Source organism: Pleurodeles waltl, chromosome 5 (genome assembly GCF_031143425.1).
Source record: "Pleurodeles waltl isolate 20211129_DDA chromosome 5, aPleWal1.hap1.20221129, whole genome shotgun sequence".
Classification (NCBI taxonomy): domain Eukaryota; kingdom Metazoa; phylum Chordata; class Amphibia; order Caudata; family Salamandridae; genus Pleurodeles; species Pleurodeles waltl.
In genome coordinates this window covers 666,041,516-666,054,631 of record NC_090444.1, presented here as the reverse complement: position 1 = coordinate 666,054,631, position 13,116 = coordinate 666,041,516, and positions in this window count along the sequence as shown.

Sequence of the window (13,116 nt, the reverse complement as noted above, 5' to 3'; positions counted from 1 at the left end):
TCTATGGGAAAAAGTGTTTGTACATATGGCCCCAGGTGACTATCACTGGGAGAAACTTTAACAACATTATGACTGACCTGGTCTTCCAGAGGCCATATTGGGCACAAACAAATAATGGGGAGCAGGGCTTGTAGATTGGGCAAATGCCTTAGGACTTAGCAATGTCTGGAGGATATGGAATCCTGAGACTCAGGACTAAATGCAAGAATCAGTGGCCCATGGCTCACTGTCACACAATGACCATCTACTGCCCCCGACCAAATGTGCACAACTGCTTCCCATAGTCTCCCCTGAGGGATTTCTGACCATTCTGCTGTCACTGCCCAGTTTGGTGCTTTGTGCAACAATGACAGGCCCATGTTGGACTTAACACATGTTTTCTGACAGACGATCAGCTCCCGAAGACCTGACCAATGAGCTTCAGGCATGACTAGAAATTAACAAAGGATCAGTTGATTCATCCATTGTGCTATGGGACCCTTATAAGTCGACTATGAGCAGAATCGCTTGATCATATATTCGAGGCAAGGAGTGTGAGAGGATGGCAGAGGTCATTGACCTAGAAGCATCCATACTGACTCTAGAATGGAGTCACAGGATAACTAGAAAGAGCAAGTACAGCACCACTTGACACTGGACAGGATCTTGCTATGAGAACTCCTGCCTGGAGGAGGCCTATCGCTGCTTGGTGGCTTTCACCAGGCAAGTCTGCAAAAGGCAAATAAACTGGGCAAACTTCTTTATTGGCTTGCAAATAAAGGCATAGCATCCAGGGTGGAGCCTCGCATTGTTGATGAGGCTGGGATAGCAGTAGAGGCATCCTCCAAGATTGCCTCTGCCTTACCTAATATTATGAGGCCCTATATGAAGGACATACCCATCCGCCATCCAAGAGTGAATCCCAGTTAGGTGCGGCCACGCTAAAAGTCGCTTTGCTGGGTATCCTAGAGGACTTGTGGAGGCCCTGGGGAGACAGGTTGGCGGTGGGACTGGGTACTCTGCTGGCTATAAGAGCCTTTGTCAAGTACTGGAAAACCCTTGGACAACCTCCATTGTGATGTGGGGGAGGGGAATGGACTGGTATGCAAATACAGAGGAGACAATATACACAGCACACAGATGCCCCCATAGATATCACAAGAAATGGAGAAAGTGGTGGGCTGATTATTGGTGAGAGTGAAAGAGCCAAGAATGACAAACATAACACTTTATATTCTTCACTTGTGGGAACTGATGTGGGAAGCGAATATTCATAGTGTGGTTTGTATACAATGTGATCGCCTTGAGATGGATTAAAAAACAACAAATGTTTTGCTATAAAAAAGACATACGGTGTAGTAAATTGGATGAAAATCTTACCCAAGATTACATTTAGCGAGCACCTCGCTGTTCTTGTTCTGTTGCTTTTCGCACTGTTACTTAGAGATAAATGCATCTATTTTGGATATGAGGGGGTATTTTGTGCAAAGAAATAGCTCTAAATGAAGAATTACTCTTGACGTGTAGTTAAACATAATATCACAGAATTCTTAGGTAATGCCACATGATTATGCAACAAGGAATTACACAAGTTATGTCCACCCCTAATACTGCAGCCAGTTTCAGGTTGGTTTATAAAGAAACTAGTTTTATTGAAAATGGACTTCTTCTTGCAGGTCAGTTGAAGGATTCATCAGGTTTAAGCAACTCAAACAACACAAGGTTCCAACAACTCCAAACTTGGAATAATATCAAAGAGGAAAGAAAGCAAGAATTTCTTAAAGCTGATAACAAAAAGATGCACTTGTGTGCTTCAGTTGCATAACATTCCTTCATTGATATACAAACATATTAAACAACAAATGGTTAGAAGGAATTTAACATAGTGTTATACATTTTAATCTTACCATACCAGAAATCACATGTGCGCGTGCACACACCCACACACACACGCACACACCCACACACACACGCACACACATGTATTCACTGAAAAAAACAAAGGTTACAGGGACACTATAGTTAGATTCAGGTTTTGCACTGAGAAAACCATACAAATTCAGCAGTTACATTTTTAGTTATGAGAAGTAACTCTAAATCGTGCCCTAAGGTACTGTAACTCATGCCCTGTCCGCACACTGTTTCTCATCAATAATTTCACTGTAAATGTTGCAAAGATAGTATCAGTGATGCCATAGAAGATGTTATGAGTGATGTAATATGTAGAATAATTAGCAGTGCATGTTGAAGGCGTGAGTTATAGTTACCTTAGGGCATGAGTTATAGTTACTTGAGATAACTATAACTATAACTGCTGAATTTCTATGGTTTTGTGTGTGTAAAATCAGAACCTAACTATAAAGCCCCTGTAACCTCTCATTTTTTCAGTGAATATGCCTGTGTGTGTGATTACTGATATAGTAAGTTTAAAAAGTATAACACTATGTCAAGTTCCTTCTAACCATTTCTTGTTTCTAAAGTTCAATGTTTGTGTATCAACAAATGAATGTTATGACTTTTTTAGTGAATTGTTTTTTTAAGTGAATTTCTAAGGTTTCCTACATTTTATTTCCTAACTATATTGTCCCTGTAACCTTTGTTTTTTTGAGGGAATTCCTATGTTTTTTAATCCTATTTCCTAACTTTAACATCCCTTTAGCCTGGGTGTGTGAATCAATGTGAGTGTGGTTGTGTGGGTGTGTAAGTGGGTGTGTGAGTGTATGGTGTGTGTTTGAGTGCATGTATCACTGGCTGTGTGGGTGTGTGAGTAGGTGTGTGAGTGGTTGGGTGTGTGAGTGGTTTTGTGGGACTGTGAGTGAGTGTGTGAGTGGCTGTATGGGTGCTTAAGTGGGTGTGTGAGTGGTTTTGTGGGTATGTAACTGGGTGTGTGAGTATGTGAGTGGGTGTGTGAGGGGCTGTATGGACCTGTGAGTGGGTGTGTGAGTGGTTTTGTGGGTCTGTGAGGGGGCGTGTGATTGGCTGTATGGTTGTGTGAGTGGGTGTGTGAGTGGTTGTGCTGGTGTGTGAGTGGTTGTGTGAGTGGGTGTGTGAGTAGAGTGTGTGTCTGGGAATGGATGTGTGAGTGGTTTTGTGGGTCTGTGAGTGGGTGTGTGAGTGGCTGTATGAGTGTGTGAGTGGTTGTATGGGTGTGCACGTGCATGCGTGAGTGAGTGTGTGAGTAGGTGTGTGGATCCATAGGTGGGCGCATGTGTTTTTTTAACTGGGGTACTGGTCTAGAGATCCACCCGAATCTGTGATGATCCAGGAGGGTCCGAATGTCTTCGTGGACCATCAGGCACTCAAATAAAAATGTTTTGGGAGAATTTCTTGCCAATGAGGGGTTCCTCACAGACCCCCTCCAGAAGTCCCATGTGGTCAGGATACCTCTACCTTGACCCCTTCTATCACTTTTAAAAGTTAGTTTCCCTGCTGAGTATCAAGTCTTGATTAACAAAATTACAAGTTTCCTCTCAGATTGCGGCAAGCCAGCCAATGACAGCATTGCTGTTGGCACGTAGCTCTGTGAATTCACCCGGGTCCCCAGAGAATCGGCGATGAATCCACATCTCTAGATATACATAAATCTTTTTACTTAAATAACTCCAAAACAACTGAACAGACCAAGATCTAAATTTCTGCCACATTTGGTGTAATGGGGTTGAGCGTATCGTGCTGCAGTCGTGTCTAAAATCCCTAAATAAAATTGCATGGGAAAAACGTGTTTTGGGACCCTCCTTTTTCTCTGTCCCCCCTTACAGATCACCCATAAACTTTAAAGACAGGAGCTGAAGTGACTGGCACACTAGTTGAAACATTTTTGGAAGATTTGTCAAACGGCGCCAAAGTTATAAGCAAAAGAAAAAATGCATTGATGATGGGTGTATATATATATACACATATAGATATAGATATATATTATTTTTTTTCACTGAAAAAACAATGGTTAGAGGGACATTATAGTTAGGCTCACATTTCAAGCATACAAAACCATAGAAATACAGCAGTTATAGTTACCTTAGCTAACTATAACTTACGCCCCCCTCTAATGTACTGCTTATGACCTCACAGGTTGCATAACTCATGACATGGTCAGTGACATCAGTGATGACATCTCAAATGACATCACCTATCTAACCTTTGTTTTTTTCAGTGAATTTGTATGTTTAAAAAAAAATCCATTTCCTAACTACAACGTCCCTGTAATCTTTGTTTTTTTCAGTGAATTTCTATGTTTTTTTAATGTATAGTAATTTACTATACGTTAATCCAACCACCGCCGCGCACGGCCTCTAGCCATGTTCAGCCGTTGTTGGCCACAGTGCCTGGCCTCCAGTCCGGCTCTGAGTCCAACCCCCTATAAGCACCCAAACTTGCACCAGCCACGGGCTTCACCCGTGTGCAGGGGAGGTTGCCTGCAAGACCTGGCCTGCAGCCAGACCCTGCAGCCAACTCCCCCTAACCACTCAAACCCATGCTGTACAGAGGGCCTTGGCCATGCGCGGCATGAATTGACCACGGGCTCTCTGGGTGTGAGAATAGATGTGAGAGGGTGTATCTAGGGTGAGAGTGGCTGTCAGATCGTTTGTCTGGGTGTAAGAGTGCGTAAATCAGTATTTTTGTGGGTGCATCAGTGTATGCGTGGGTCTGTGAATGGGTGCATGAGGGTGTGAGTGGGTCTGTGAGTGGGTGCGTGAGCATCTGAGTGAGTGTGACTGGTGCGTAAGAGTTTGAGTGGGACAAATTGATTGAAGGAGAGAAAGAAAGTGAGAGGGAAAGACATAGGCCCTCATTATGTCATTGGCGGTAAAAACCGCCAACCGCCGTGGTGACGGCCACCAAAAGATCGTCGCCGCGGCTAACATCCATCCGCCATAATATGACCACAGCCGGACTTCCGCCACAAGAAGGGTGGAAATCGGGCTGTGGTCATGCTGGCGGACGGTGTTAAGGTGGCACTGCTACCACCAGCAGGGCCACGCAAGTAGACTGCCGCCAGCCGTATTATGAGAAATAATACAGCCTGACAGTGTTCTGCTGGCAGGCGCTGCTGGCAGTAGTAGCACCCTGTCCCGTCCCCTGCCGGAAGACCCCCTAGATTCAGGTAAGTCGGGTTTCCGACAGGGGAGGGGGGTAGGGGGTGTTGTGTGTGAGGGGGTGTGTGCATGAATGTGTGAGTGTGTGCATGCATGCGCATGAGTGTTTAGTGTTGATTGCATGTGTGTGTGCATGTGTGAGACTGCGTGTATGAATGTAAATGTGAATGAGTGTATGCATGTAAGTTTGGATGTGTGTATGGATGTGTGTGTGTGAATGAATGGATGCATGCATGTTTGAATGCGTGTATGAATGCGTGGTGTGCGCCTGCGAGTGTGCGTGTATGTGGGGGTGGGATTGGAAGGGGGAGTGGATGGAGGGGGGTGGGTAGGGGTAGTATGGGGAGTGTTAGGGGGGTGGACCTCCTACCAGTGACAGGGAAAGAATTCCCTGTCACTGGTAGGGCCTACCACCATGGTTTTCGTGGCGTTATGAACGCCATGAAAACCATGGTGGTAGGCAGGGTCATAATGCCGCCGGCAGGACAGTAGCGGCCGCCGGGTTGGAGCTTGTTATCTCCAGCCCAGCTGCTGCTGCAGCCATGGCGGTCAGTGTGGTACATTGGCAGGTTGGCGTCAGCCAACCCACTTATATCATAATGTGGCGGTATGTACCGCCAGCCTGTTGGCGGTACTACCGCTACATTAACACCGACCGCCGGGGTCATAATGACTCCCATAGATTTTTTTAGGCTTCAATATCTCATGTAGTTAGAATGAGATATTTGTGTTCAATTTAGAATAAAAAAAGTATTTATTATTTTAAACAAAATATTTTTTTATTAAAAAAAAAAAATTGTATAGAGTCCAGCTGGACTCGAACCCCCAAATCTCAGTGTATCAGTCTAGCAAACTCACATTGAACTACTAGTGTTTTGCTTTAAAAAAACATTTTTTATTCCTTTCTGGGCTTTCTGGGACCACAAATGAGCCCTCAAGGTCTCCCCCACAGTCCTGCCATATTTATTTATGTATTAAAAAATAATAATAATAATAAAATGCCCTTTACAGGCCACCTGACTCTGCAGGGGAAGTCCTTAGGCTTCCCATACAGTGCCATTGCTTCATCAAGCATGGAGCTGCTTTAACAGCAGCTCCTTGCTTGCTGAAGCATTTCATCTCTGTCCCCTGCACTTCTTTAAAGGTCCCACTGTCAAACAGCAGAGTGTTTGCTGTGGCTTGGCTGCAGCACTGCAGCCAAGCCACAGCAAGCAGCTATGTCCCGGGGTGGGCACCCCTGGGACATAGCCGGAGCCAGCCCTGGGGGGTGGTGGTCCCCAGGGCCATCAGAGGCTCCAAGAGGGGGGCTGTCTGTCCCCCCTCCAATGTAAAGATAGCCCCAGGGGGTGGCGGTCCCCAGGGCTAAAAGTTGTCCAAAACAGACCCTTTCAAGTGTTTTCTGTTCACCCAAGGTGGTAGTGGTCCCCGGAGTGTGGGGGTCAAAGGGCCCCCCACATATATCTATATAGAAGCCCTGGGGGCGGTGGTCCTCAGGGCTTGGGGGTCCCCTTTGTTTTTTAAAGATTTGCCACAGGGGTGGTGGTCCTGGGGGCAAGAGGGGGTCACATAGGAACCCCCTTTTCCTTTTATAAAATATTTGCCCCGGTGATGGTGGTCACCAGGGTGTGGAGGGACCAGTGGCCCCCGCATATCATTTTTAAATGCCCCAGAGAGGTGGTGGTCCCCAAAGCAGTGGGAGGAGGTCGGGCAACCCCCACTACCCCCCCCATTTCTAAAAAATGCTCCAGGGACTTTGCCCACTCCGGGGCTTCATGATAATGATGTACGGGAATCCACACTTCATCTTTTTTTTACGGGGGATTTGCAGATCCCACGCGGATCTAACAGTAACATTTAAAAAAATGCTTTTTAGCCCTGGGGGTCCATTTAGGACTCCACCACCAGAGTTAAGGGGTCAAGGTGTTTGTACCCTGGCCCCTTTTGTATTTTTTAATATGTCTTTCTGGGACTCGGAATCTTCTGAGTCCCAAGATGGCTGACAGCACTTCTGTTGTTGTAGTGTTATCAGCCAATCAGACCCCTTCACGGAATCGTTAGGGGTTGCGAATCCTTTGCACCCCTATTAATACAAATTTGGATTTTCTTAAAAACTACTGAATGGATTTACACCAAATAACAGAAAGGGTTCTTTCTGGATCAAGAGCTACCTTTCTTCCAAATTTGGTGTAATTCCGTCTAGTGGTTTTTGCGCTATCACTGTTTAATTGTTCCTATGGGAATTAAAATTGGAAAAGCTCTAAATTTCACCCCCCCCCCTTTATCTTGAGCCCCACTAGGCGGATCACCCCAAAAATTTCCATACAGCAGCTCATGTGACTGTCAATTTTTTTTTAGGATAATTCCGTGAAGATTTGTCAAGCGACGTCAAAGATATAAGCAAGCAAAAAACTGCTTTTTCTATAGAAACTAGGTCTAACTATGATTTGCCTATATTTTTGGCACCGTTTGACGAACATTCACAACATTTGTTTTTAGGAGCGTTGAACACGACTACAGCCAGAACTACTGGAGGGAATTTCACCAAATTTGGCAGAAAGCTAGCAGTCGGTATGCAGATTGTGCTTTTGGTTATTTGGTGTGAATCTGTTCAGTAGTTTTTAGGATATTAAAGGAAATCCATATCTGTATTTCTCTGGTTGCGATTACTTCGCAAATAATGACGATTTTGTGTAAGGAAATGCAGAGCTTTGATTGGCTTCCAACACTTCAACCAGGAAGTATTGGCAGCCATCTTGGGTCTCGGCTTCAGCCAAGTGTCAACAAAAAAAAGGAAAAAAAGGAAAAGGAGCCAGAGTAGTTACACCCTGAACCCTTAGCTCTGGTGTTGGGGTCCCACCAGAGCTAAAAAAACATTTTTTATTTTTATTTTTGCTGCGGATTTGCAATGAATCCGTGGTAACAAATGTTTTTAAAAAAACAAGCAAGGACTCCTATGCTTGTTTTTTAAAGCCCCAGGGTGGGCTAGGGCCTAGGGACATGTAAAAAAAATAAGGAGAGAGTGCACGGGCCCCCTCCTGGGCTCATTGTTGCCCCAGAGACCGCCACATCCTCATGGCTTTAATGAAAATAATGCGGTGGGGCCGCACTCCACGCCCCACACAGCCCTGGGGGCCGCCACCTCCCCAGGTGCTCAAATAAAATGTAATGCGCAGGGGCCATGCCCCCCCCCCAGGGCCTGCTACTTCCCTAGAGCTCAAATGAAATGTAATGTGGGGGGGGGCACTTGGCCCCCCACAGAGCCAGAGACTGCCACATCCCCAGGGCTCACATGGAATGTAATGCAGGGCGCAGAGCCCCCCCACAGCCCCGGGGACCACCACCTCCCCAGGGTAAATAGAATGGTGGAGTGGGGTCCCGCAGCCCCCCATGAGGAGCCATTGATGGCCCTGGGAACTGTAACTACCCAAGGCTGGCCCTTGCTATGTCCCAGGGTGCCCAACCCGGTACATAGCAGTTTGCTTTTGCTTGGTGGAAGCTTTGATAGCTCCCAGCAAGCAAAAGCAGACAATGTCCACTTGTCAAACAGCTCCTGCTGGCAGAAAGCAGAGTTTTCATCTGTTTCCCTGCACGCAAATATGCATGCAGGGAAACAGATGAAAACAATGCTCCCACAGGGAGGGAGGTGCTATTTAATACAGCTCCCTGCTTCTGGGAGCAATGCTGGCTCCCACAGGATATGTGGAGCCAGCTAAGATGGCGGTGGGCTTCAGGCTGCCCCAGCGGTCCTGCCATTCTGTCTCTCTCTTCCAGAAGAGAGAGAGAGATTGTCATTGCAATGGTCTCTCCATTCAATGACTTCACAGAGAAAGACTAGCAAAATGTTTGGTACAAATGGTATCGTTATATTTGGAAGCAGAGCAGAACATAGTCATTTCTGGCCTAATGGTCATGGTCTTGTGCTGTCACTCAGTAGGCTGAAGATTCAAATCCGAGTATCGTTTGGCAATGTGTATGTTCATTTAGAAGAGTTTTGAGTGTTAAACTTTCCTAGTGATGGACCATTCACCTTTCTTTACAATCACATGCATGGGTTGACTGCCTTAGGTATGTCTGGAAGCATCACAATAAGGAGTCACCAATGGCCTAAAGGTTATCGTCACAGATGTGGACGTGGTCGTTTTCTGTTTTTAATTTCTTTTAAATTTCAAAAGTTTAAGGTTCATACTGAAAGGTGATCTCACTCTTTAAATTGACAAATATATTTTTCTTTTCAATTTGTCCAGAAATATCTCATTCTAAGTATATCATTAATCAAAGCCTAAAAAACTCTCTATCTCTCTATCTCTCTCCCTCTCACTTTCTTTCTCTCTTTCACTCTTTCTTTCAATCTCTTTCTCCCACTCACACACCACCCCAGACCCTTATGCACCAATTCACAGGCCCACTCAGACACACACTCACTCACAGACCCACTCAGACCCTTATGCACCCACTCACAGCTGCACTCAGACACTCATGCACCCACTCACAGACTCACTCAAAAGCACACCTACTCACAGACCCACTCAGACTCTCACACACCCACTCACAGACCCACTGAAACCCTCATACAACTATTTACAGACCTAAACACTGACGCGCCCACTCACAGACCCACTAAAACAGTGATGCACTCACTCTCATACCCAGACAGACATTCTCACAGCCACTCTCACAACCAGATACATCCTGCCACACCTATTCTTACACCAAGAGAGATAAATCGTGGCCAACTCCCGCTGTGCACAACCAAATGCCATGTGTAGCGTGGGGTTGGATGGTTATGTGGGGGTTGGCCGCAGCATCTGGCTGCAAGCTAGGCCCTGCAGCCAACCCCCGCTGCGCACAGCCAAAGGCCATTCACAGCAGTGGGGTTGGATTAAAGTATAGTAATGAAAATTACTTTATGTTGAAAAAACATAGAAATTTACTGATAAAAAAACAAAGATTGCAAGGACAGTATAGTTAGGAAACAGATTTTTTTTAAAACATAGAAATTCACTTAAAAACAAAGGTTACAGGGATGTTATTACAAAATCATAGAAATTCACCAGTTATAGTTATAGTTATCTCAAGTTACCATAACTGGTGCCCGCGTCAGCTGCTGTCTGGAATGTTTTGAGGTAAACTGTCCGCGGGGCCAAGAAAAAAGAGGGGTTCCGAAACACCTAACACAGACAAGTGAGTAACCTGAGGGATGGCCCTGCGCAGTCAGACACCAAGTCAGTTTTACCTTACTGACACAAATTAAATAAATAACATGAAAAAGTCAGGGATAGTAGACATCAAGAAATGAGGCAAACATGCATAACAAACTCCACCACTAAGAAGTAACTTAATTAAGTATTTTTATATTGCCAATAACTAAAGAATTACATCCATTGATAACAGTCAATAATACATCACACATTGAAGTATATGTAGTTATCAGTATACACAAAATTACTCCAAAGCATTTCTAAGACTCAAAATAGATCCCAGTTTCTATACAACTGAATTTTCATAGTTGCCCCAATGTATTTCTCCAGAACATTGCTAAGATTAAAAAACAATCACAGTCTCTGTGCAAATATATTTTCATAAACATCCCAATTAATTGATGCCTTGATAATGTGATGACGCTCAATCTTAGTACCGAAGTAGCCAACACGTGTTTCGCGAAATCTCCGTAAGATTACTCCAAAATGAACACTTCATCAATGTTCCTGCCTGTTGTCAAAGAGGCAGGCAAACAGATGAAACAGTTGAAACAAACAGATGAAACAATTGCTCCTGCACACAGGAAGCAGCATTTTTGCTGCTCCCTGTGCATGGGAGCAATGGGACTGCAGGGGAATTGAGGCTCTCCCCAAGGTCTATAAAAGTCCAGAGTTTTGTACAAAACTGTGGACTCTTCTTGGATAAATAAGCAGGTGAGGAACCATTCTGGCACCAATGCTCATTTCACAGAAATTAAACCTCAACAAGAAGCACTTACAAATAAAAACATAGCAGGTGCCACAGCTGAAGCTCTGCTTCTGTAAAGGACAAATCCTTCCAACTTATTGAACTCATCCAAGGCAACAGTGTTTTCTATGCAGTTCCATGTTGCAAAATGCTCTGAGATACTCAGTGGAGGTGAATGCATCCCTTGTTCACCCCAGGGTCTATAAAAGTGCACACTGGGTGCTCTTGGTGGGGCCCAGGCCCTGCATCCAGCCCCCACTGAGCACAGCCAAAAGCCTTGCATGGTGCAGGGTTGGGTGCCTATGGGGGAGTTGGACTTAGACCATGGCTGCAGGCCAGGCCCTGCAGCCAACAACATCAGTGCATGGCCAAATCCACCACACACAGAGTAAGGTTGTGATTGGCGAGGGTTGGATCAACGTAAGGTAATTTAATATTACTTAACATTAAAAAAACTTCGAAATTCACTGAAAAAACAAAGGTTACAGGGATGTTATAGTTAGGAAATAGAATACCAAAACCTTAAAAATTCAGTAAAAAACCAAAGGTTAGAGGGGCCAATCCATGATAACCACTGAAACCAGTGCTGCACATGGCCAGGCCCTGAAGCTAACCCCCATAACAACCCCACTCTGCACCATGCGCAGCCCAACAGCCTGTGTTCTTTGTGTGACAATAGGTGTGAGAGGGACTCTCTGGGTGTGAGAGTCTCTGTCTGGGTGTCAAAGTGGGTTTGTGGGGGTCTGAGTGGTTCTGTGAGTGGGAACATGAGGGTCTGAGTGGGTCTGTGAGTGGGTGCGTCAGTGTCTGAGTGGGTCTGTGAGGGGTGCATGAGGGTCTGAGTAGCTCTGTGAGTGGGTGCATGAGTGTCTGAGTGGGTCAGAAAGTGGGTGTGGGAGTCTATGACGGGGTGCATGAGTGTCTGAGTGGGTGTGTGAGTGGACGCCTGAGTTTCTGAGAGCATGTATGGGTGAATGAATTAGGGTATGAATGAGTCTTTGAATTTATTTTGTAATTTTTTTTTGCTTATCCATAGGTAATCTTGATTAATCCTGTTTATTCGTGAATAATACGCATGGTGAAGAAAAATAATTTAAAACTTATAATTTGACCCTCAAACACACCTATATCACACTCCTGGAGTCAGGGTATCACCACCCCTACCCCTTATGTTACTTTTCATTTTGTTTTTCAGACCTAGGGACCCTCGCCCATAACTTAAAATGTCAGCCGCAACCTTGTGTTCGGGTTATGGCCAGCCAATTACAGAGCTTCTATGCAAGCACGCATTCGTGAAAATTATTCGCGACCTCAGATATACAAATCTGGATTTGCCTTAGTTTCTCGTAAACTACTGAATGTATTTACACCAAATAAGCAAAAGCACAATCTGCATACCAAAACCTAGCTTTCTGCCAAATGTTATGTAATTCCGTCTAGTGGTACGGGCTGTAGCCTTGTCCAAAGGTCCGATAGGAATCAACATGGGAAGCACAACTTTTTTTGCCCCCCCCCCCCTTTTTCTAGGCCCCTACTTAACGGATCACCTCAAAACTTTCTGTGCCAACAAGAATCACTGGGGCACTTTTTTGGAACATTTTGTGTAGATTTGTCACGCAGTGCCAAAAATATAAGCCAAAAATGCTTTTTCTAAGGAAACATGGTCCTAACTACAACTACCCAGTGGCGACTGCCACTAGTATGTATATGTATATATATTTAAACATTTTGCTAGATAAACAGACATTTGAGGTGAGCAAATATAGAGTGTCGCTGGTGTTGTAGAGTGTTCCTTATTGGAGCTGCTCTATACCTAAATTTGGGAACTACCCAGAGTTCATGCTTGTGTTTTGTATATATATATATATATATATATATATATATATATATATATATATATATATATATATATATATATATATATGCATATATGGCCACTATGTAGGTATAGTTAGGTCAAAATTTCCATAGAAAGAACGTTTTTTTCTAGCACCTTTGGCACCAGATGAATCTGCATAAAACTTTTTTTTAAACAAGGCCACCCACTTCAGCTCCTTCCTGGAATGTTTTGTGTCAATCTGTCAAGAAGGAGCCAAGA